The sequence below is a fragment of the Cynocephalus volans genome, chromosome 4 (assembly GCF_027409185.1).
Source record: "Cynocephalus volans isolate mCynVol1 chromosome 4, mCynVol1.pri, whole genome shotgun sequence".
NCBI classification, from domain to species: Eukaryota; Metazoa; Chordata; class Mammalia; order Dermoptera; family Cynocephalidae; genus Cynocephalus; species Cynocephalus volans.
The window spans coordinates 77765380-77791365 of record NC_084463.1 but is presented as its reverse complement, the minus strand read 5'-3'; the positions used below and the strand labels follow the sequence as shown (position 1 = coordinate 77791365).

General features: G+C 37.2%; 1 protein-coding gene across 1 annotated transcript in view; it reads right to left on the bottom strand.

The window, feature by feature from the left end:
* MAML2 (mastermind like transcriptional coactivator 2) overlaps window positions 1–25986 on the bottom strand; it is a 325642-nt gene that overhangs the window by 201170 nt on the left and 98486 nt on the right. The window lies entirely within an intron of this gene.

The following is a 25986-nucleotide window of genomic DNA, read 5'->3' as shown; positions in this document are numbered from 1 at the left end:
ATTGATACCTTTGGCAATAATGATACTTTACCTGAGTTTGTGTTTGTAAATGCCTTCCTAATCTGTATTTTGATGGAATTCATTTTCTTTACTAAGCAGGTAAAGCAATAAATGTCTTTCATCTGTTATACAGGAATAGTTTCTTAATCTTTTCAAAATGGTTTGTGAACACAGAAAACAAATTTAGCTTATATGTCATTAAAATGAGCTTATTTCAGGCAAAATGGATAATTGCAGAAGAGAAGGCAATTCTCTGAAAAGTTTTTATTATTTCAGGGATACTGAAATTGCCAGAATGGTTGTCAGCAGGCTAAGAGTCATCAGGTAATGCATTTCATTTTGTACTCTTTAGACCTAAAGTGCAGATGCTTACTTTTATTCTTGCCTGCAAACTCCACACACAAATAAAGTCAATCAATTATGTTAGAAAACAGAAGCTGCCTTAGGTGTGGCTTTTGGGGCAACTCTGTCGCTCCATTATATTGTTTACCAAATATGTCAGAAATTCCAGGGGTGGGGGTGGGGAATGGGGTATAAAAAGGAACACTGGGAAAATAAATGGTTTCAGAAGACTCTATTTAAAATATTAAGTTTGGTAAATAAAAGAAAGACAAAAATTATATAGACCATGAAGTGTTACAAGGATAAAAAGGGGAGGGAGAGATATTCTCCAACCTCCTGAAAAAACACAGTGAACTTAAACCATAACATTCTTTCAAGGTAACTTAAGGAAAGATGTTAGGTCTACTTCCCTTTTTGTTTTCATAAAAGAGATTTACTCTGCCCTCTGTAAAAGAACTTGTTTTCCTGTAACTACACCGGTTAGACTTCTCTACTGTAATCTGGAAATCTATGGCTTTGGGGTACTCTGAACTTAGCTTTTTGTTGTGTGCTCTTTCTGCTGTGTCACACTGTGCTGCCAAGGATGTCATTTCAATTATTCGCTGGTCCATCTTTTAAGTCCCTTAAAGGTTATAGGGCAAATTCTGTCCAAACACTCAATATCATATTAAACTTACTATTTAAAAGTCAATGTACGGTACAATTTTGGACTCAGGGACTCTTGATTCTAACGATTCCTGGTTTATGCTCACAATTCTTCAAATTGGTTGATAGATTGTGGTGGCCTTAATGATATTGCTTCATCCTTAAATGAAGTTGGTTATAAGCAAGTTGCAGCCAGTAGCCAAACTAATCACAGATTATGCCCATAGACATCACTGCCTGGGGCTGCTTCTTTTTACCCATGCACACCTTAGGTGAGGATGTGTCCTGGCATGCTAGGCAATACTCATCCCTCTGCGGCTTGGCCTGCTAGGTGGTGTGGTTGCCTTGGGACATGCAATGTATTCAAAAGAAGAGCAGAGCTGAAATCCACTTTACAGTGCGGTGTTTAACTGCTGTCCCTTCAAAACTGTCCAGGCAGTAGATGCATGGCTGTGAGTAAGTAAATCAATGTTGATCCCAAAATACAACAAATGTGAACGAATCTAAGGGCTCTGAATCTTGCCATCATCAAAAAAAGAAGGTGCATTCAGCATTTTGTTTTTTCTAAAGGTGGATGTCCTGGATTGTATAAACATATACGGTCATTACTAAATAGATGCTTCTCTGTTACAAAGCCAACAATGAACCTTTTTTTTTTTTTTTAAAGCCCTCACTTCCTCCCCAGGAAATGGTGTACGTTCAGAGAGGAAGTTGTCTTCCTGTTTTCTCATGCCAACACTCTTGCAAAGTTTTTTCTAAGCTCCCAAACTCAGAGTCTTCATCATATGGGACAAGATCTTCTTTGCAACTGACCATATTTTTTACTGCAGGGATTAAAAAAAAAAAGATTTATTTTTCATAAGTCATAAAGAGTATTATTAGTCTAATTTTTCATCGACTATATTCTTAAGTACTATATCCCCTCCCGATCTCTATCTAATTCAATGTATAGTAAGGGCACTGGACTCATCCACTGGATTTATTCTGTCAATATCCTTAGCAAAATATATCAACTCTTAGTTTCCCAATTATGAAAGAAACTTGACAGGCACCTGCTTTTTATTATTTCAGTGTTTTGTGGTACAAACCCAATGTGCCTGGCACCCAAGAATGAAATATAATTCAAGAACGTTTTGTACATTTTGCTCTAAAATTTTAGCATTTCAGCACTGATTTCTGGGACCATTAAAAAGAACCACTTGGAAACAGATAAAAGTCCTTTTCTTTTTCTGAATTTTTACATGAGTTAAGTAGCTCTTGATTCATTTATTTCACTTGGTGTTATGTGAAGTAATGAAGCTCAGATTAACCCGAGAATCAAGGCAGGACTTGACCTAGAAGATATTTTAGATGAGATGAATTTTGAGTTTGATAATTTATCAGTTTTTCTTTTTACTTTTGTGTCTATTCACCAGTTTGTTAACACCTAGGTGTGTCAATTATCCATTACGTAAAGGTATTTCAAAGTGTGGGGCAGAAGACCATCTATACCAGAATCATCAAGGTACTTGTTAAAATGCATATTTCTGGGTTCCCTCCCAGACCTGTGGAATCAGAATCTATGAGAGAGACCTGAGAATCTGCATGTTTGGCATCTGCCCAGTTCAATTACTTAAAGGTGTGATAAAGAAATAAGTGGTTACTGCTCCCAGGGATACTTACTTGTAAATAGACAGCAACCAAAGACTTAAAAACCTTTAAAACCTGTAACTTCTTTTTTTAAGGGCAAGGTCTTTGGGACAAAGGGACTTTTTCTATGTCCCTCGAATCTTACATTGAAGGCAGCTCCATCTTCATCTAAAACTCTTAAATTGAATTCTAAGGATGAAATATCAAGGAAAAAATAATTACATTCTTGATTAGTAGCCTATAACATACTGCAATGGGCAGATATTCTAAAGGTAATTAACCTGAAAAAAGGCATCATTAAATCTGCAGGCTCTTTTAATTGTGATTATTTTGAGCACACTTACACTTGAACAGTGCCACAAAACTCGCTATCAGTTATTTTTTAAATTACTCTCCAGCAGGAAACTGTATTTCTCATAGCAAGCCACAGACCTCAAAATCTCCCACTATGCCTGGAAGAGTTAAGAATGGTTTAATAATATATTAGTAGTCATTCCTGGTAACTGTCCAATTTTAAAGAAATAGTTTTTCTTACACTCCTACTCAAAAAAGAGTTCTAAATCCAGGAAACACAAACAGGCATATTTTATAGTAAATGTTCAAGATTTTTTATAGAAAAGCTAACTTTAAAACAAACTAACGGGTTGGATTTAGACATTCAATAGTTAACAATACCTAACTTTGATGATTCTCAATCTATTTTGCTTTTTTTTTTCTCACTAATGACTACACTGTTTGCCTTATTATTTTAGATGTGTCCAAAACACAGTTATCAAATGATTTATCAATGACTTTACTGATTAGTGTAGCATTGAGATCATTAAAAGGCATTTATTCATTTACCACCAAGCAATCAATCAGAACTATGATCAAATAGCTCTAAAACTTGTTAGGTGCATGCCCTCCAATCAGTCATTTAATCTTTTGAAGACTCATTTACTCATCTGTAAAATGGGAGTAATAATAGGAACTGTGTCAAAGAGATATTGAAAGGATTAAATGATGCATGTAAAGTACTTAGCACAACACCTAGCATATAGTAAGTGCCCAGTAAATGTTGGTTATTATAATTATTATTATTGTTTTCTTATCCCTAGTCACAGTGTTAAACAATTAGCTGCATACAATGAGGCTTTCATAAAATCAATGTATAAATATATATCATTTAACTTCTAACACTATTTACATGATAATATATGTAAATATAATTGGTTTAATTATAAATTCCAAAATTTGAAATTCTTTTGCCTCTTTCTCATCTGTAGCTTCATATATGCACTACTTCCTTAAATTACATGTTAAACTGACTTATTCCCATCCATTTATTAGAATACATTTAGATTTATGCCCTCACCTTTCTTTGGATTTTGTATAATAATCAGAAATTTGGGGTCAGGGTAGCTTAAGTACAATGATTACCTTTTTAAAACAATTTAAGTGAATTAAAGTTCAATAAACTTTAGTGAAACCCAAAAGTCACTGAAAGCTATAAGGGTACACAAGTACTTTTGAAATCCCAACTCCAAAGTCTTAGATCTTGTCCTGATTCAAGGTCACTTATGAAGACACTTTTTGTTCATTAGTTTATTAATTGGTTTATTAAGTGTTAGGTGAATTATTTAGTAAATGATTATAAAAAGTCAAATATTTATAAAAATGGAATGGTCATATGTACATTCATTTAACAAATATTTATTGAATTCCTACTATGTGTAAGGCACTGTCCAATGTGATAGGGTCTTTGAGGAGAGAAAACACCCCCCCCCCCAAAAAAACTCTCCTTTTATCCAATTTGATGAGCTCAAAGTCTTATTGGGGAGAGATATTTTTAAAAGGACACCATAATATAAAATTGTGAACGAAGGGCTGTGAACGTACAGAAGAAAAAACAAATAATGATGCATGAGAGAGACCTAAAAAGATCTTGTCTTTCTTGAAGGCTGACTTGCAGGGGCCCAAGGTGCAGCTGTAGGAGAACGGAAGATGAGACGTATGGCCAGGGCACTGAGGAGGAAGTCACACATCTCCTGTCAGGCAAATACTTGGGGGAAAGTGGGAGGTTAATTGTAAATAGAACACAATGACCTGCAGTGTATGTAGTGGAGAGGGTGGGAGGAGGTTGGAGCTCTAATTCTGGAAACTTTGCTAATGTATTAGTTTGGATTCTTCTCTAGAAGATCATCAAAGATAAAAGTTGGTATTAAAAATTATCTCTGGCAGAATACAGACAGCAGATTAGATAAAACGAAGAGAACTAAGCCACAGAAAAAAGTTAGAATGCTATTACAATATATGAGGGTATTTCAAAAAGTTCATGGAAAGATTTATATTATCCTTCAATTCTATTTCTCCATGAACTTTTTGCAGTACCCTCTTACAGGAAGAAAAAAGACGAGTGCTGAATTGAGACAACTGTATCAGTCATGGGAAAGGGATGGGAGATTTAATAGATATTTCAAGATAAAATGAAAATTATTTGAAAATGGATGAACATGGAGCTGGGGTAAGGAGTTGAGAATGGCTGATTCATTAGCAGAAGGAGGAAAGCAGAGTGTGCTTGCACATGTGCACCTGTGTGTGCGTGCTTTCACATGTATGTATTTGAAGAAAGGGGACTAGTAAGCTCATTTGTGGATACAATATGTTTGATATGTCTGTGGGACACAGGCAGAGATGTCCAAGAGGCATTTGGATCTGCGGTTAAGAGAGAAATTCAGGTTAAGAGATGGGATTTGGGAGTCAGTATCAGATGGATGGTTAACTGACGACACGAGAGTGTATGTGACCACCAAGGGACAGCAAGTAGAATCAAAAGGGAAGACCAGGAACAGATCCCTAGAGAGCATTAACATAATGTGAAGGGCTTACCCTGGAAGGGGATCCAGCAAAGAAGGAACAATTGGAGCAGAATGAGGCAAGTAGCAATTGGGAAGGTGGAGTAGCAGAGGAGACCTTCTAGGAAGCAGAGATTGTTGTGATCTTATCAGTTAGCAGTGGGGTGAGCCTTGTCTCTCAAGAGCCAGGGCGACTAACAAGGGGTTAATTCACTGCCACCACCCTCTCACAATCTCCAGTAGAAGTACGAACAGAATGAAAATGGTCCCATGACAGAGAGGGCACAAGAGGGGAGAAAGAAGGAACAAGGCGTTTAGATAACTTATAAATGAGTCATCAGCCCATAAACAAGAAAGAGTCAGCAATATGACCATTCCTCCTCAAATAAAGGAGCAAAAAGATCTCAATTAAAAAAGAAAAAAGTCTTCCTAAGAACTGAGGCAGCATAGTAATTTAAGCAATAGTTTGAATCCCTGTATGCACACTGCTTGATGTAACTCAAAAGTATTTGTTGATGAATGAACTTGGGTAAGATACTTTACCAGCCAGGGCCTCAGTTTCCTTACCTTATCATTAAGGGAAATAGGTGACATAAATTCTATGACTCTCTCCAATCTAAGTAAACCAAGAATCAATTTAGCTCTCACAAGTATCCAGTGAGGTAGGGACTATGTTTGGCCCATTTTACAGATGAGGTAACCAAGACACAGAGAATTCAGGAAATTTACCCACACGGATAAGTAGCAAAGCTAAGTTTCGAGTTTGCGGCTGTCTGACTGCAAAGCCCCATTGGACTCTTAGAATTTTCAAAGTACTTAAATATTCTTCACTTCCTTTTTCTTAAATGTGAGACTTTAAGGGAAACTGGATAGGCATTGCTACTTCCACAACAGGTAAGGAAACTGAGGATTTGTCTACAAGTATATGCCCTGTAATGAGGAATTCTCCATTTCAGGTCTCCTAATTCTGCTCTATTTTATGGACTTTTAAAGGTCAGTAGGTATATTACATTAGCAAACATTAGCCATGAGACCAAAAGTAACATCTTGGAAAGAAACTATTGTTACTTTTAGAACTGTATAAAATATCTTTTCTTTCTAGAAATCATAACACCATGAAAATAAATCATCTGAGATTCTGCCTTAAGAAGTGTAGATGGCAGTTTAAGTATAGCCCTCTAAAAAGTAGCAGCTTTTCCTCCATCATCTGACTAGTTAATCTTCCTGGGAACAGGCTGATATTTACTCATCCCAAGAGAGTGTTGAATTGTCTGGACTCCAAAAGATACCAAGGATAAGGTTTTAAGTTCCCCACCATTAGTCATCACATGGAGAAAAGTGACAGAGCTCTTCACAGAGGCACTGCTTTTTCTTTGCCCTTAAAATTGCAGTTGAAACAACAGTCAATGAGTTTAAATTAAGAAAAGTCAGTGAAGAATGCCCTCCCTTCCTAAAAAGTGATCGGTTCCCCGGGTAAGATGTGAAATACTTGGCGGTCTCCAGACGACAGGATCAGTTAAGCTAACAATGCATTTGAGAACTTTGCAAAGAAACATTAGACAAAATAGATCAGGTTAAAGTGGACACAGATGCCCAATGGTGGATTCTAATTATTTTCATTCCCCGTGTTGGGACAAACAGACAATTGTTAAAAAAAATTTAAAAAATACATATATGTACATGTTACTTCCCCCTCATTTTGTTTATCATTGATGTTCATAATTTCTACAGAATATAATATATATGCAGTCTGAATTGTTGAATAATAAAGAGTGAATCCTTCCTCAGAATTAGGAAAAATCACATTTCCAATGCAGGTTTTTTGAGGCCATCCTCAAGGTTATTCTGGTAACCTGATATTGTGGATGAAACATGTTTTTGGGTCAAGAAATTCTGGATTCAAATCCTAGCTGTCTAGATTCAAGTTACTTAACTTTTCTGAGCTTCAGTTTTCAAAAAGTCTGTAAAATGGAGGAAAGAGCACTAACTTTGGGGTTTTTTACACAAGAATTAAATGTGATAAGGGTTGTCAACTCTCCAAAATCATTAGTTCCCATTTTCCTCTGTGGCTTCCCTTCCTACTCATTCTGTCAATGTGTACAGCAAAATAGGAAACATTTGCTGATGTTGGTAAACCATAAACTCAGTTCCAAAGCAGAAGGTTTAAATAACCAAGAAAACTCCAGGAATTGTTGATGCAGTTATCTTCCAGATGAGAAATGCTCATAGTCATGTGGAACACACTGTACACTTGCTTCTAGGTCCCTGGCCAAAATTTCCATCTCGAAAAGCAGTGGTTGGCTACCCACACTACCCTCTAAAGGCAGCTATAATTTAGTAGAAGTTGTCAAATAGTTCATGTGTACTGAAAACTGTAGAGAGTCACCTTTTCCTCCTTTAGTTCTTAATTGCATCCATTTGTGCCAAAATGCCCCAAATGCACATGCTTTGACCTTTCATAGGAACTGAGATTTTGAACTCAAGTCCAATTAGGAAGAATAAGCAGAGGATTAAGAAAGAAACATGTGCCTTTTGAGGTTAGTTAGGTGTCTCTGGTCTAGCTGATCTTGAATAGATGAGCTTGGGTCTAGTTGATCCCTCTCCCTACTTGCTTTACAAATTTAGAAGAACTAGCCCATAAGAGGCGTGCCTCTGTGTGCCCCCTTTTTGCACAGGGAGCAAGGGAAAGCTGCTTAAGGAGCTGCTGCCTGCAACTCATGGAATTATGAGTCACTTGTGTAGTAAAGCGAATTGGCCACTTATGTTTGTACAAAGTTGAAAAGGGGATGGGCTGGGGATGGAGCAATTCCAGCACAGAAATAAACGCTCTGAGAGGACAGTCTGCTTCTTGAAGTGCTGGAGCAGGTTGCTGGGTTCACAGAGAACGGGTCCCCCGCATTATCACTCTCCTAGGTAACAAATCTTTATTGAGGCCTTACAGCCTCTCTGACACCAAAATATGTATGACATAGAACACTTCGGGTCACAGCGTGCTCTCTCTTCCACTTGCTATTTTTACTTATCTGCTTTGTCTCATGTTTTCAAAGGCCTTCACTACCACTTCTACAAGAGGCTTCTGAATGAGACGCTGGTCAGTAATTCCCCTGATGAATACACAGTGTTGTCCCTCTCTTGGGATGAGGAAATCTAACACAGGAAATGGGTAGTGGCTCATTCAGTGTGCTGTCCAAAGGTGGGTCACCAACCTCATGAGCAGTTCACTGGTTAAGCCCACTGAACCCTGCCGCCACCTGCAAGCCCACCCTGGCCTGCTTCTGTACTTCCTCCTCCACACTTCAGCCAAGCAGACCCAGCCACTGCTTCACCCCTCGGCTGCCTCAGCTTCTGCTGGCTGTTCCCTCTCTTTAACCCATTTTTTCTCACCCTTGGGTTTTTTATCCTCCTTAATCAAATCATGTATCCATGTCCAGAAATTGAAGAGCCACAGCTTGGGACCACAAAGGCCATGAGAATACCTTTCTAGCTTTCCAGTGTCAGGACAAGAAGGACCCCCAAATATATTTCATAAAATTATTTTAAGAAATTAAAAAAAAGGATAGGAGAACAAGTTTAAGGCCAAGACAAGTACTGCATATTTTGAGGCACAGTTACATACTCAATTTGCTAAAAAATACTTAGCATCATTTTTGCAGATCCATGTGTCCTCAGTCCATGAAAACTAAAAAATGTCTATACAAATTTTTAGCGAGAGCTTAATTTTTTGTAGGCATGCCTAGATCAGAGGAAGAAGATGTAAAATTGGACACTGGAAGAAGATTCCCACTGTTGCACAGAATGAAGTGCCAGGCAGATTTTAACCTGCTCGTCAATCTAAGCCCTATACTCATACGTGGCTGCCATTTTATAGTCCATGTTCTCACTTTTCTATCCTAAAGTCTATGTCCCTGGTGAACCTCCCAGGAAGAGGAATCCACTGCCTTCTCTCATTTTAATGCCTCTGTCAAAGCCCAGCTCAGATTTTCCCTTCCCCATGAAGCCTTCCCCCATTTTCCCCATAAAATTTCACTCTCCCTTCTCTCAACTACTGTAATTTTCATTGCTGATATCATTAAATTCAGAACTTTGTAATTTAGATGTTTTACCCAGGTATGTCTAGTCTCTAGCATCCTATTTGTCTTAGACCCCACAGAGTGTCCAGGCCAGTGGCACACTCCAGATTATTCATTCATTGAACAAATGCTTATCGATCACCTATGTGTGCCATATATCACACTCTGTTCTGAAAATAAAATGCAGAAAAAGACACAGTTGCTGTTCTCAAGAAGTGTAGAGCCCATTGAGAGACGAAAGCAGAGAAACAATGGGTTGGAATCCACTGTTATGTGCTTTCTCATAGAGGGTACAGCCACAGGGCTGGAGCAACACAGAGGAGGGCACCTGACCCTGCTGGGATATTGGCAAGTAGACGTCAGAGGGTGATTTTTGAATTGGATCTTGAAGGAAAGTAAAGGTTCACCAAGGAGATGAAGGGCGGAGGGTAATCCCACCAGGGCCAGGAGGATGTGCAAAAGCAAACAGCCATGTGAGAGGCCATGAAGGGAAGTGTTCAGAGAATTCTGAGTACAATTGGAGACCAGGGAATGTGAGAGCAAGGTGGGCACGTGCAGTGAACAGTCAGACCAATGCATCCTAATTAAGTGGATGCATGCCTGCAGCTGACATAACCACTTTACTCAGTGCTCATTACACATTACATTGCTGTTCCTATTAAAGTATAACAAGTATTCGCTCAACTATTTTATAGTTGGTCCATTTATACTACTTCCATGTCACGGAAAAATTTCCTTTCATCCCTGAAAATATAGTGAAGGAAATTGAGAATGCTCATTCCTATGCATTTACTAAGAGTATTGTACAAGTGCAAAGGCACTGTCTATCTAGTGAACCGAAAACATGACAGGACGTGGTGACTCTTCCTCCAAGGTGCTGATGATACACTTCCCATAGCACTCAATGCCACCCTGTTCCCACTCAGAGCATAGTACGTGGATAGGTTCTGAGAGATGCCATATTCAAATTTCGTGCTTCAATCCAAAGAACACCATTCACTGATAATGTATTCCAGCACCTTCCTCATTCTGATATCTGTGATTTTGCTTTGTGATTTCCTCCCTATTTTATAGACACCAGCCTTTAAGTCCTCCTGTCTCCTTTTGAAGGTAAGAAAGGACAAGGCAGAGAAGATTGCAGGAGTGGCTGAAGGTGAATAATGGCTGGCAGCTTTCCAGGTGACTACATCGCTGAGACTTCAATGGGGTGCTACACCTTTTGATAACAACAGCCTGGTTCAGATATGATACAAACATTAGATTTTACTACGTAGCCACTACATTAACTTATGCATTGTTTTCTTGACTATATACTCTTAGAGATATTAACCCAGTGTAATTCAGTACTTCTTTGGTAAACCTTCCATAGGAAGATTAAAACAATTTTAATGATTATAATCTATTGAGGCTTAGCAGATGCTGGTAATCTATGGGAATCGTGACCTGAAAGGATTTATGTCTAAATGTGATTTTAAATCCCTCCTCCCCACTTCAAGACTTCATATTACCTTTGATGCTTAGCATTCTCTCAAAGTACATTTCTCTTCAGAATAATTTTTCTTATTAAATGATTATAGGCAAGGTAGACATCAAATAAATAAAAATATTTGATTTCTGCTTTTGGGACACTTGCATTAATTCCAAGTTGTTTTGAAAAATGCCCTAAAAAAATGTTTGAATACGCCTTTTGAATTTTTCCACTGTAGTGTCAGTGACAGAAGGCAGCTGCAGCACTGGCTTTGACTTGGTTTAAAGGCTGATATTTGACTCCAACTCCAAGAACAATCATCATTCTTACAATTCAATCCTAAGGCACCATGCCTCCTCAGTGAACCCCACTTAATTGTCATCTTTAATAGGGACATTTCTTGGAAATCCAGTTTTCAGCATGACCTTTTTCATCCTCAGGGTATAGGCATGAAATGCATTTTAATCTTGATCCAGAGCAAGTGACTTACTTGGGTCAAACTCTGACTATTATTTTAAGGTCAGAATTTCTTGAATGAATATTTAAGGTATCAAGACACATAGATATAATATTGGTTCCACAAAAGTATTTTGTGACATAACTTTTCCTGCTCTGTTGGTTTCACTTTAAAATGGAACACACTTTATGAGTGTGTAGAATGCTAGTGATACATATTCTTTGGTCTTTTGTCTTTCGATTTTTAATTGATGTGCACTGTCTTCAAACAAAAAGATACTTGTATGAAAAAAATTCAAATCTCAGAATTTTCCCTCCAATTCCTGTCTCAGTAGGGTTACCAGACAAAATATAAATGCCCAGTTAAATTTAAATTTCAGATAAACAATGAATTTTTATTTTTTTAGTTATAAGTATGTCTCATGTAATATTTGGAGCATACTTATTATTTGTTGTTTACCTGAAATTCAAATTTCACTGAGCCTCTTGTATTTTTTATTTGCTTAATCTGGCACCCTTACATCTGGGGGCATTTGAGTTATGATCAGAAGTACATTACCTACAGACTGTAGGTCTGCTAAATTCCCAAGCAGCCATTCTTTCTGTGGGTATGTGCTAAAATGGAGACTATCCCATAGGCCATTCCCAAAGGCCCCGTGGAGCCATCTGGCTTGGGGTCTAATGGACCTAGACACTGGAGATTAACCAGTCACTCCTTTCAAGTATGTTAAAAAGCTTTAAAGTAACAAAAATAATGCCCTTCATATAGTGGGCACTCAATGTATTTTTCTTGAAATTTTTAATGTTCGTTAGTACCAGTCAAGATGAGGAAGAAGATAAAATATGACATCCTAAAACCATTCCTATACACTCCTTGCCTTTCAATCCTTCAGAAACCAGCTGTAACTCCACTTTGCATAAGAGGCTCTCCCAGACCCTCTCTGACATGAGTTTTCTGCCTCCCCATCTCTCCAGCATTTATGGTTGATATCATTCTTTTGACATATAACAAACATATTCTGCTTAATAGGTTAGCCATCCTTTCCTTTTTCAATTCCTCAAGAAAAAATGTAGAGAGTAGCAACCTAGCACTGTGATTTAGAAACCTGGAGTCAAACCAATTTTTGTCTAAAATGCTGCTCTGCCCCTTCCGAGTTTTGTAATCCTGGACAAATCTGAGCCTCAGTTCATTGTTTTTATCCCTCAGTAAAATGGGGTTAATAAGACTTCACAGTGTTGTTGTGAGCATTAAATGACGCATGGGTAGTGTCAACTCTTAGGAAACACCAAGACTATAAATGATGGCAGGTCATTATCATTGTCATCATCATTATATTACTATTGTATTTTAATCCCTCACGGTGTCCATTGCTTCTCAGGCCCTATGTGAATTGACTGAAGAATCTGTGCCTGACAGTTGACAGAAGCTCCAAATTCCCATCTGCCCATGTAGGGAAAAACACCGAGTGGACAAATGAGTGACATTCGTTCATTCTACAGGTACAGACTTAATTCTCTTATTTCTCTATTTCTTCGTACTCTTTTGAACCTACAAACCTAAGCCACTGCATTGTGCTGTGTTTGGAATCATGTGAGAAGCAGGAAAACTTTAACTGCCTTAGAGATTTATTTCCTTAGAGGGACCGGACATGGTGGGTCCTCCTGGGACTCAGAGTCACCACACACTTCCTGCCTCACTCTTTATTGACTATTTGCTGCCTCTTTAGTTTTCTCTCAGTCATCAGTGAGGAAGTTGCATAACTTGAAAGCTAAGCTAAGTGGGAGTCTCTTTACTGCAATCTGAAGTCATACGTATTATTGTAACTTTAAAAAAAAGCTACAGAAGGAAAGTACTCTTATTAATGCTAATGATTTTTTCTGCATCCTGGAGTATGCGTAAGATTACATTTTTGTTATTCTATTTCTGGTTGTATTATAATTAATAGAATAACTTGGAGAACAGTATGATTTTTTTACATATTAGGACATGTTAAAAAATAAAATACAAATTTCAAGTACATCCTCTGAATCCTCTACCAGATTTTTCAAAAAATCGAATTCAAAATCTTTTATGTAAGGAAAAAAAAAAAGCAGCATAAGATTGAAAGGAGTATGCCCTTCATGGTCATTCATTCATCGGCATAATATCCACAAAACTGTAATCTCTTGGAAGGCTCTGTCTGTAATAAATGCATTTTTGCATCAGTATCCATTGCCTTTTTCATAACAGGCATTCAATAAGCATTTGTTGAGCCAAATAATGAACAAGTATTTATTCAACAAGTATTTATTGAGCACTGAGGAGATCTATTACCCTAAAATAAGTTCACAGTATAGTGTTATTATCACTATGGTCATTAATAAATAATGATTTCACCACAACACTGTAATGCAGCCTCCAGCAAGCCAGTGACATAAACTATGGGAGATTGGGTGAGAGAGTTCACAGTTTCTGATTGCTTAGACTTAAAGCAATTGACCTTGCTGTTGCCATTGTTACCCTCAGAGAACAACATGTTCTCAAGTTCCCAACTATCCACTTTTTATTGATCAATAACTTTAAAGTCATTGCAAACCCATCAAGCCTCAGCGATAGCTCTGGGCCTTCCTTTAGAGTCTGAACTGGTTTATGAGCAAAATCCCAATCCTGCAGCCTTCGACATAACCCCTCTGTTCTGTGTCCCCTGCCATTTTGGTACTAGTGTAACACTTGTAGGGCCAGGCTGTACCCGAGGTTAGAGACCCCACCTTTAAAATTATTACTCTGGAAAAAGCAGGAAATGCTGTTTCAATTATAAGAATAAAACATGGACAACTGTGAACCACTTAAGAGTTGCATAGCAGTTGTCTTCAACCACAAAACCAAAATCACTATTGAGCTCTTTGCTTCTGCACAGTATAGGGAAGATCTGACTGGAAGTTCAGTGCAGCTATTTTTTTTAACTGTTCTCTGGTCATCATTTTGCTATTGAATATTTCCAAAGTCTCAGAGTGCTTCAGTGTTAATAGAAAACAGCAAAAATTTTGTTACATTTGCAGATGTGAGCAGAAGAACAAGGTCACTACACATAAGACCAGATCTCTTGTACAGCAGGAGTGAGTGGAATTTCCAGAACCGCTTTCATGTGATTCTACTCTTGACTGGTTTTCATTCCCTATTTCCAATACATCATTCCCTGTGCTTCACCTCATTTCCTCCCAGTTTCCGTCTCTACTTTGTCATATACAATCATTTGAACCCTTGTAATCTTTGGTTTTCTTCTGGTAGAATCTGGCCATGTTATTAAAACCAGACTATTTTACAATGAGAACATGTTTACAGGTAGAGTCTTTGTGCTGGCAGCCTCTCCCTCCAATCCCCACCCCAACCCATCAACTCAAGCTGGTACGTAATCCTGCTGTTGCAAACTGAACACTCATAAATGGTGCACAGAAACAGCACTGCTCTTGGAGCATATGCCTTATGCTTCAGGGGGCCATGAATTTCATAAACACACACAAAATAAATTTATGAAAGGACACGTGGTCCCTTGGAACGTGGCAGTCAGCGCTGCACAGCACCACAAGTCACCCTCCACATCCACTCTTGGGAGTAGCAGCATGCAGGCTCTAGCACAGATGCTTTTCCATATCACCTGCTCCATGTCTTGGAAGGTGGCTTCCCCTGAGGCTGTGAGACTTTCTTCTGGATTGTGATGCTGCCCATGTTGGAGAGGGACACTTCTTTGAAGAGTGGAGAGGAACTGAGCAGCAGAAGAACTTAGGTAAGATAAGGACAAATTAATTAACTTGTTAAGTCTTTCCTCTCAGCGTGAGTGCAAAGGATAATGAGGCATCATTTCCCAGAAGTGCCGAGCTTCCCTTTTGCTGCTTTTTTATATGTTCTAATTCACGGTTCCAGACACTCACCTATTAGCATGATATTCCCAGCAGTTGTACACAGTGGCAGAAGAACATCTTGTAATACTAAAGAATTCCTAGGACTCTTAAAGGTAAATACACGTAGGTCTAGTAGTGACCTGTGTGATGAGAGTCTTTAACAATTGGATCAACATTGAACACTAGAATTGCTACTAGTTTCATCTTTATTAAAATGTTTAATAAAACTTAATTACATTTTCAAAAAATAAAATTTTGACTTCATTTAAATATTTTTAATTTAAATTTTATCTTCACTAGTTATACTTGGAATTTTGCCTTTTATTTTCCAGAAAATGGAAAAATTTAAAAGAAAAATAGCTTTTGAGAACATAAAACATATTTTTTATTTTTTCGTGTTTATATTTAATTTACACTTTTGATGAAAATATATTCAAATTGCATACACTCTGAATAAAATCACATTTTAAATTTTAATACTTTAGAATCTAAAGATTAGATCATTACTGTCAATAGAAAACAAGTTACATAAAAATCTTTATTCTAACAACATAATTAGGGATTTTGCAGAAATAAAGGTGAAAAAAGTTTTATAGATTAATTTTAATCTATTAATTATTTATAACTTAATTCTATTATTCATGGAAACAAAATATCCAGATGTACACAGTAATAATTCCAGTCATCACGGATGTTTTTCAGGCTTCAAGAATGTTGCTTCCCATATATTTTTCAATGTTGTCATTATGAACATATATTTGTCAAGGTAGGAAGAAAAAGCATATTTTATTTAACCATTTGTCAGCCTGATTTATAACTTTTTAATATTTAGACATCTGGTATATAGGCCTCCATTTGTCTTGCTCTAAGCCTTAAAAATGTTAGGGGGGACCTGCCCAGGTATTTTCCTTTTTTTTGAAGATTACAATAGTACTGTTTTGCTGAACTATTTCCTTGTAATGATTAGTTTAAGAGCCACAGGATTGTATTTTTCCCCAGCAACCTAATGCACTCTCCCAATAGGTAGTTTGGTTATAGGTAGGGATAAAATAGTAAGAGACAAGTATATTGAATTCTTTGGCCTCATAATCAGTTTTCCAAAGTATTTTTGACAAACTATATGTATTCTTTAATATGCTCTCATATTTTATCCACAATGTAGGAGATACACTATTTTAAAATTACTTTTACATTGATATTTTTATTCATAAAATAAGAGAAACTTAAAAACATGCAGCTTTGGAGTCAGACAACCCTAGATTTAAATTGTCATTCCTCCACTCACTAGCAGTATGATTTATTTAAACTATTTAAAAAGCCTCAGTTTCTTTATCAGTAAAATGGTGATGAAAACACCTACACCTATGAGGTTGCAATGAGGAAGAAAGAATAGGTGTAAGCACTTAGCAGATAGTAAGTATAAAATAAATAGTTATTATTATTACAATGTTCCACATTTTTTAATTCCTTAAGTATCAACCTGTTCATTCTCTCTATAGCTTCCCCCCACCTCTCACCTCCAACTCCACTCAATACCCTTTGGTAAACTCTCTACTGCCCAGAGTGTACCTTATTACAGCATTCAAGCCGCTCCAATTTATCCTTCCAATCTTAAATTCTGGCATTCTGCCAACTCCATGACAATTCTCCCAAGGGGCTATACTTTTTCACCTCTATGCCTTCACTGTTAGAATTCCATCTATGAGGATGGCCTCTCTTCTTTCAAAACCCAGTTCAAGTGGCACTTCTTCCAAGATGCCTTCTCATCTTCCAATTTTAACTAACTTGCTTCTCCCTGTGTCCCCCTAACACTTCCTCTGTAGCTCTATCTTAAAACTCATTACAGTGCACCTGATATTATATCACATTTTGTGTATGTGTCCCTTGTCATTGCTACACAGTCAGCTCTTGGGGGATGGGTTATGTCCTTTTCACCTTTGCACAGGTCTGTCATCTTCGCACAGCATACAACATAGGACTTGGTACAAAGTAGATATGAGTACTTTTCTAAAAATTGAATTTTTTTAAAAATGAGATACTTATTAATGATTTTATATTCCTTTTTTTCTTTTTTGGCAGCTGGCTGGTAAAGGCAACCGAACCCTTGACCTTGGTGTTACAAGGCTGTGCTCTAACCAACAGAGCTAACCAGCCAGCCCTAAAAATTGAATTTGTTGAATCTACTTCAGAGGAATAAAAAGAAAGCAAAAACAAAACAGGTCATTATTTTGATTCTTCAAGTGCTCGTGATTCTTGTTTTCAGGATTATAAGGTTTTGTTTTGTTTTTTTAATGGCATTACTTTAAAACAGTTTGCTAATTTCTAGGAAAAGCACTTTGTCTAAAACACATCTTATTGACAAATTTAACATTGTGATACATTGAAACACTTTTTAAAAACATGCAATTTATTTAAATATATTGTAGAGACTTGACTAGTTAGATATTTTAGAGGATTCAGTTGTCCACAAATTCTTTGCTACTCTGCCCTACAAAAGGTGAACGCTAATTACACTCCTCCTGTCTGTAGGCTAGACTTAGTGACCCACGTCTAAGGAATAAAATAAAGTGGAAGTGATGCTTTGCAACTTGGGAAACTAGGTCATAAAAGAGGCTGTGGCTTTCTCTTTGCTTTCTCTCTTGGATGACTTCCTACAAGGGAAGCCACCTTCCACATTATGAGGACAATCAAGCTGCCATATTGAGAGGACTTGGGGGGTGGGGAGTCTTTGCCAGCAGTCCCATGAGTGACCTTGGAAGCAGATCCTCCAGTCCTACTCAAACCTTCAGATGATGGCAGCCCTAGGTGACAGCATGACTGCAACTTTAGGGGAGACCTTGGGCCAGAGACACCCACCGAAGCTGCTCCCAGATTCCTGATTCTCAGAAACCATGTAAGGTAGATAAATGTTAGTTCGGCAAACCCTTGAACAACATGGGTTTGAACTGCACAGGTCCACTTATATGTGGACTTTTGTCAAGACATATATTGGAAAATTACACAAGCAATTAAGTAGCCTAACAGTAGGCTCTTAGAAGTCTACTTAATGACACGGCTCTCCCCCACCCCTCCCTGGGGGTTTGGGGAGTCAAAAGTTATACACGGATTTTCAACTGCATGGTGGATTGGCACCCCTAACTCCCACGTTGTTCAAGGGTCAACTATTGTTTTAAGCTGCTAAGCTTTGAAGTAATTAATTATTCTAAACAGATAACTAATACAGAGAGTACAGAGATATTATGAGCATTGTCACTGTGGTTATTCATCATTTTAAATCTATGATCATTACCCTCTGAAAGTAGCAAAAAAATGTGAGCTGGTTACCAAAGATTGTGATCTGCAACCTACCACTGACTGTTACTCATTCAGTCAATGATGTATTGAGCAAATACTTATTAAATTTTCTTCTATCAGCCAGTCACTATGCTAACTCTTGGAAATACAAAGACAAATAAAATATGACACATGTTTTTAAAGGCTTCATATTCCAGTGTTCCTCACCATCTTATCCACCAAAGATACCATGGGACATTGAATCTGAGAAAGCCTTATTGCATGAAAAGTTATTTTAGAACTATTTTGTGTAATGGAGAAAGAATTTGGGTGGAATTCAATGAAAGGCTTTGGGTGAATTACAATTTTAACAGGTAAAGTCCCAAACAATGCCAGGCCTGACAAACAGCTTCAGGCTTTTAGATTAAAGACAGTGGTCTCAGGTTGTGTGACAAATGGAATTTTGTGAAATGGTCTGTCCGCCTGTAGTCTCTCACACAGAAGAGCAATCACTGTCAATAATGCCATCCTTAGGGATGAAGGACAGTGACATTAATGGGAAGAAAAATATTCCATTAGTAAAACATCCCCTAATTAACTCTAATCTGTTCCCTGGAAAAGCTGCTTGAGAGGAAAGATTTTTTTCTCCACGTGCCAAACTGCCGAGTATTACTGTGGAAAATTTTCCATTTATTTTGAAGGAATATTAAAAAGCTTCACTTAGCAAAAATTAGAAATAGATCTATTTCTTCACTCATGTAATATGTAAAGATAAGACTTTTTTCAAGCAATGTCAATTCCTAATTGACTATATCAGTTAAAAGCAACTCAATTCTGTTATTCTATGAATTGACATTTACGATCCTTTTTCTTTATCATAAAAATGCACTTATTAAGTACCTAATTGCATGTAATATTAGAAATTGTAATACAACAAGGATAGATGTGGGATTTGCTCCCTTAAAACCTTTAAATCTAAGTCAGGAAAAATTAGCAAACAACAAACAAACAAATCAAAGCTGCATAAGAATAGTAAGAATATTTTCATATCAATTTATTCAGGAAGCAGTAAGATACTTTAGGTTTACCTGAGGAATATGAAACACAATAAAACTGACAAGCCAGTAGGTACTATGTATCAATAATTATTCATATAATCAACAACATGTCAAGCTCTCTCCAGCTCAGGGCTCTTGTAAACCCTGCTAGCCTCCCACTACCCAGCATGTTCTTCTCTCTGCTTAGTTATCATCTGATAATCCTTCAGATCTGAATGCATGTGTTTCTTTCTCAGAGAAGTAATCCTTGACTCCCCAAAATAATATCAAGTTTTCTTACTATGTATACCTTTCCTTAATATTACTTATCATAGTTCATAGTTCATAGTTCCTTTATAACAAGTATGTACTTACCATACTACTTAGGCGTTCTCCTGTACCTATCACCTTTCCTTGAAATTACTTTTAATTGTTCACAGTTATGTTTTTATGTGGTTATTTCATAAGCATATACGTCATCCATAACTAGACTGTAAGTTTTATGCCAAGAATGCAGGGAGTGGGTCTCTTTTCTTAGCCTCCCGTTTTAACCTAGTGCCTGGCACATTGTAGTTGTATAACACATATAAGAATAAATGAATGAATCAGCAGTACAGTGTGTGTTCAGAGCTTCAGCTCTGAAGTTAAACATATTTGGGTACAAAGACCATAATCTCACTATTCAGTTATGTGACCTTTGGCATGCTTTTTTCCTCTCTAAGGTTCAGTTTCCTCATGGGTAAAATAGAGATAATGATAGTAGTGTCCTCATGTGACTGTCATAAATTCAAATAGGCAAATGCATACAATGTGTTCAGCTTAATACCTGGCATAGAATAAGTGCTTATTACTGGTGTTGTTATTAAATGTCTCTGCCTCCATCACATGAAATTGTTACAGACTTGATCAATTTTTTTCTTCTTGTTCAGGAAGGTAGATTCAATCTATCTCTTCTAAGCTTCTGGACAGCCTAGGCTTGGTCACTTTTGGTTTCCCATTACTTGGGGCCTGGCTCACTTCTACTGGTACCAGCTAATTTCAATCACTCCCTCCAGCCATCACCAGGCTGCATTCTTAGTTTCCTATTACTCTGTAGAGGTATGGCTCTTTAATTGATCTTTCTTTTCTCCTTCATGGTAACACCCAGTTCCCAGGATATGACACGATTTCTCTGAAAGGCTAGGCCAGAAGAGAAATGAAATCGCACCCCAAAATGGTTCTACTTTACCAACTTTGAAACACTATCCCCAAACCAACCACGTGCACCCTGACTTTCCTCTCAGGATGACTTACTGCTCCAGCTAGTGCAGTGTGTGGCAAGAAAAGGGATGGTCACTGTCCCACTATCCATTGGGACATTTTAGCTTTGAGGACAAACATTTAGTCATTGACTCTGAGGAAGTCCTCATACAAAGAGAGACCTCACTGGCTCAGTCAGCCGGACCAGACCAGACCAGACAAGCATGATTTGCCTGAAGGTCCTGGCTCCTGGACCCTCTTGTATTTATAAAGTCTTAACAGAGTAACTGTGAATTCCATTGTGGTGATGCTGCCTCTGGCTAGCACACGGCCTTGGTTTCTAGTCATTCATAAGCAATTTTGAGTCCTGCTGATATAGGCATCAGAAGCACTAGGTTTTCTTTTATGTAACTATACTCATGCATTCTCTTCTAAATTTGTCTTTGATATCTTTTAAGTGTATTAATTATTTTCTGAAAATACGGCTACTTCAGTTAAAAAAAATGATTTTCTGTTCTCTCACCTCCAAAGATATGGCCTTGCAGAACAATCTATAGAAATAAAGAGCTTTTACTAAGTACAGAGTTTAAACAAAGAAAAAGAAAAGAAAAAGCAGTTTCTCAGCAGAAAAAATGCAACAAAGACTTTACTTCTTACCAAATAACTTAAGAATGTCTGAACAAAAACATCCCAAACCTGGCTAGTGCCAGAATTTCTCAGATAAGTCAAGTGAGGAGAAAAACACAAATCCAACCCTAAACCACCAAAAAAAATCTATGAATAGCCAAAAGAAAGCAATACATAATTGAAACTGTTAAACATTTAACAAAATAAAGTGTAAGCATTTCCTAGGAACGACAATTATATGCCTGGGTGTTTTCTAATTAATTTTCTTTGGAAACAATTGGTGAGATCCTGAAGAGGTTCCTTCTTTTCTTCCAGGAGGTTTTCCACACCTGGGCCTCCAGGAAGGCCTCTGAATCACCACCTTTGCCTACCTAGATGTGCCTTTATGGGATGCCACCTTGTATGTCACGTTATAAGCATTTCCAACCACATGGCTAGTCTTTCTAACAAGAATGCAGGGACCCTAGATATAGAAACATAGACTTGTATTTGTATTATCTCCACAACATCTACCATGGTGACTTGAATACATGTCAACAGATTGATTCAATTAAGAATGTTTTCTTCAAACTGATAGAGAATAAAAACCTGAAAGAGCACCTTATTCCATTACACCAGAAAAAAAGTAGAATCTATAATAATACCAGAAATTTTCAGTTATTTTTTATTTATTCAAATTTTGAATAAATTGTGGACTCTGTGGGCTGCAGAGAAATATAGTCACCTGGTGTCCACGTTAACCTATTCTGTCTTGCAAAAGCACAGGTAGATATCAAAGGCAGGAAGGTGGGTGTGGTTACAGAAAATAGAAATTTATTTGTGGTATTTTGGTATCCTAGAACTGATGAAGACTTTTCTTAAATAGTAAAGTTTTATGCTTAGGATGCGAATGTTGTTTTTATCAGCAGTTAGCAAGTTTTCAGAATTGTTATCCTTGATAGGATAACCTAAAAATTAAAATAGCTTTAAAAAAAACTTTTAATGAAATATGGGCTGTATAATGAAAGAAGAATTTCCACAATATGACTGTCCCTGGTTCCATTTTTAGAAAGAAAATCCTGAGCTATTTAGAGTATGGAATGATGAATATGGATAGATCTGGCTAGTCTAGAATAGTCTGTCCTGGCTAGGACACAATACGGATGTGATGATGGCAACATTTGTGCAAAAATTTCCAGCTTATAAAAATACATTAAAATTCATTAATACCTCTTTCAAAGATTTATACATTTTGTTCTTTCAAATATTTATATATATTTATATGTATTTGTACATCTTGATTCTCAATTTAAGTGTATTACTTCACTTAATCCTCTTTAAAGGATTTAGACATATTATTTTTTCAATAACATACATACTTCTTTTCAATTTAGGAAAATGAAGTAACTGAAATGCTAGAAGAACAAGGCTGTTATCTTAATTGCATTATATCATCCTATATGCAGAGATGGAGACTAGACATACTAGCTCCCTTTCTTCAAATGGGTGAATAAATACACAGGGATGTTAAATGATTTACTAAAAAGTATATAAGGACAGCTGCCTATTGGATCTCTTGATTTCCATGACAGCCCACATCAGATTATGCTGATTTTGTTTTGGCCAGTCTGAGACCTACAGAGTCCCCAGGTTCTCTGATCTCATCAATATATATCTTTGGAGATGGTTCTCAGGAGACAAGGGAATGATACTAAGCTTGATATGCTGTGATGTGTGTAGAATAGATTTGACACTTGCCTGGCTAATTAAAGCCCTTCCTCTCTACCCAAGTAGGGGCTTTGTAAGAGATTGCCATATGAATTTCTGAATTTCCTTCCTTATTTAATGTTCTCATGGTCACATGAGATCATTAAATGCTCAAGTCCATGTTTAGTAAATCAGGAAATAGTGAAAGATGTGTCTTGTGACACTTTCATTCCAAACTTAGACTAGGCACGAGTATTTAATGACACGACTGAGAAAGAGGTCATGATTTTAACAATCTGAATTGGTATCTAAGATAATCTATAAGCAAAAAATGCATACACAAGGATTTTAATCAACATATTTCTCTATGAAAACCCACCTGATTCCCACAAGTAAATTGATTATTTCCTCTTTAGTGTCCCACCATCTGTTCTCATCACAGCACCCAAAACACTTTATTATGCTTGTTTTATACACCCATCTTTTAAATATGAAGACCCTATGGAAAGGGACAGTGTTTTATTCATTTCTGTGTCCCTATCATCTTTAATAATGCTGGAACATAGTAGATGCTAAATATTCTTGTTTCTTAATTATGGAATAAATAAATGTTTGTGTTGTTTATGCCAATAAGGATTTTACATTGGAGCTGAGGAGATAACCAATCTCTCAATATTTGGTGGTACCTACTATAGGAGATAAAGGAAGGCAACAAAATGGTGCCTCCCGAGGACTTGGGATGACAGAAGTGACGCTACCCTACATACAAGAGCAGAGATTTAAAAAAAAATCAACTTAAAGAGAGTAAGTACACTGAAAACTAACCAGTTATATTTAAGATCTTAAGAAAAAAGTGTGCCAATTGGAAAGAAAGTTAGTCACTCATGGGGTCATTGAGAGTCACAGAGTAGTCATTCATCCAAGTAAGCACTTTCCTTGGGAAAGTAAGCATTCAAGTAAGCACTGTCCACTGCCCAAGCTTCTCCCACAGAAAGATACTGCCTACACAGCTCTGCAAGCAGGTAGCTTGTTATGGTAAAAATGTACCACAATCTTCTTGTTCTAATCCTTTGAATATTCAAATCGTTTGACTGAACACTTTTGCCTTGATTCCATGCTCATCAAGAGTTCTAATGGTTGTAATTGAACTCACTTAGCTCAAGTAGATGAAGCATTAGCCTGAGGATGTGGGTGACTAGTTATACTAGACAGTTATACTTCACATTGAAACCTAATAAACTGGCATTCTAATCATTCTCTGTGAATCAAGTGAAGAAAAGTTTGCCTCTGGTTGATGGAGTAACATATGATATCCTGACATTCCAGTCTTTGTGCATGTTAGTCTGAGAACCAGAGTTAAACTTCAACAAATCCCCCCACAAGATGATTCTTCCATGTGGGTACTTGTGGTCTTCCCTGAGCATCACATCTCTGGCTCTCCATAAACCATTTCCCTTTTCCTCAAATGGTTGCACAGATTATGTGCTTAACACTGTGCTTTAAACCACTAGACAGTGATCCAAGATAACACATAATTAAGTGAGGTATTGCTTAGCACATACTAAAAGTGCTACAGAAATTCTGAGAGAGTAAGAATCACTGTGGTGGGCAATTACCCAAAGAGAACTTCCTAAATGCCTATGGTCTTAAGAGGGGACTTGATGTCTGGGTAGGATGTAGGTGGAAAGGAGGAGAAGGGCATTTTTATCAGGAGGACGTGGTTCTACAGATATGGGGGCCAGAATGCTGGGCCACAGAACCAGAGTGTTAGAACTACAGAGTGGGTCAAAATACCACCTCTTTTAATTCCTTCAGAATTAAACCTTGATGAGAAAAGATTGATTGAGATTGATAAGAAAAGTAAGAAATCAGCCTTCTTATTTAAGCTCCAAACTGTAAGCATTAATAAAATAAAATAAAATGAAATGGAACCCAATGTCCTTTTATGTGCCTAGAATAAGAAGGATATTAACCTTCTAATTATCACTTTTTAAGACCAATTTTTTGATGCTGTCATTTAATGCAATGAGAACATTTATATAAACTTTTAAAGCAAACAGAAGAAAAAAGCAATATCCATCATCAAAAGAAATGCAAGTCTGAATGCTAGAGTGAAATTATTTACTATACTCAATTTGTTCTAGAAACTAACATGACCACAGAAAAGGAGCTAATTTACTGTAGTTAATTCCATAATAAAAGAAACTTTTAAATAACTTTCCTTTCAATTATTCTCCAAAAATCTTTACAGATAGACAAAACTATTATTTTTGAAAATACACATTTCTGTTAGGGGAAAGCTTGACATTCATGTATTTCCCCCATTTTTTAAAATAATACTTCAGCATAGGAGAGATGAAGAAGGATATGAAATGATTTTCTCCCAGATGAAACCTGACACATCCTCCCATCCACCTGCCATGAGTTTGGTGTTTACACCAGGAAATAGAAAAAGAGTAAAGAGCAGCAAAATGCAATGAGTAGGAGCAAAGGGGGAAAGAGAATAGGGGAAGCAGGAAGAAGCCATGGCCTCCACCTGCCCAGAGGTGGTGGCAGGTGGACCTCCTAAGTTAGAATTTGAGTCTCTCCTTGTTCCTTGCCTCAGTCAACACTGCCTCTATCCTACTTTGTCTTTCCATCCTCCATTTAAGTCTTTCTTCTTAATCGAGACCAGATTGACTGAGACCAGAAAAAATAATATACGTACTTCCTAAAGGATTACCTTTTAAGCAATTGTGCATACATAAGTTTACCTTAGTAGGAGGGTGCTGATCTAACTCCAGTATGCCTTAGAGCACTGA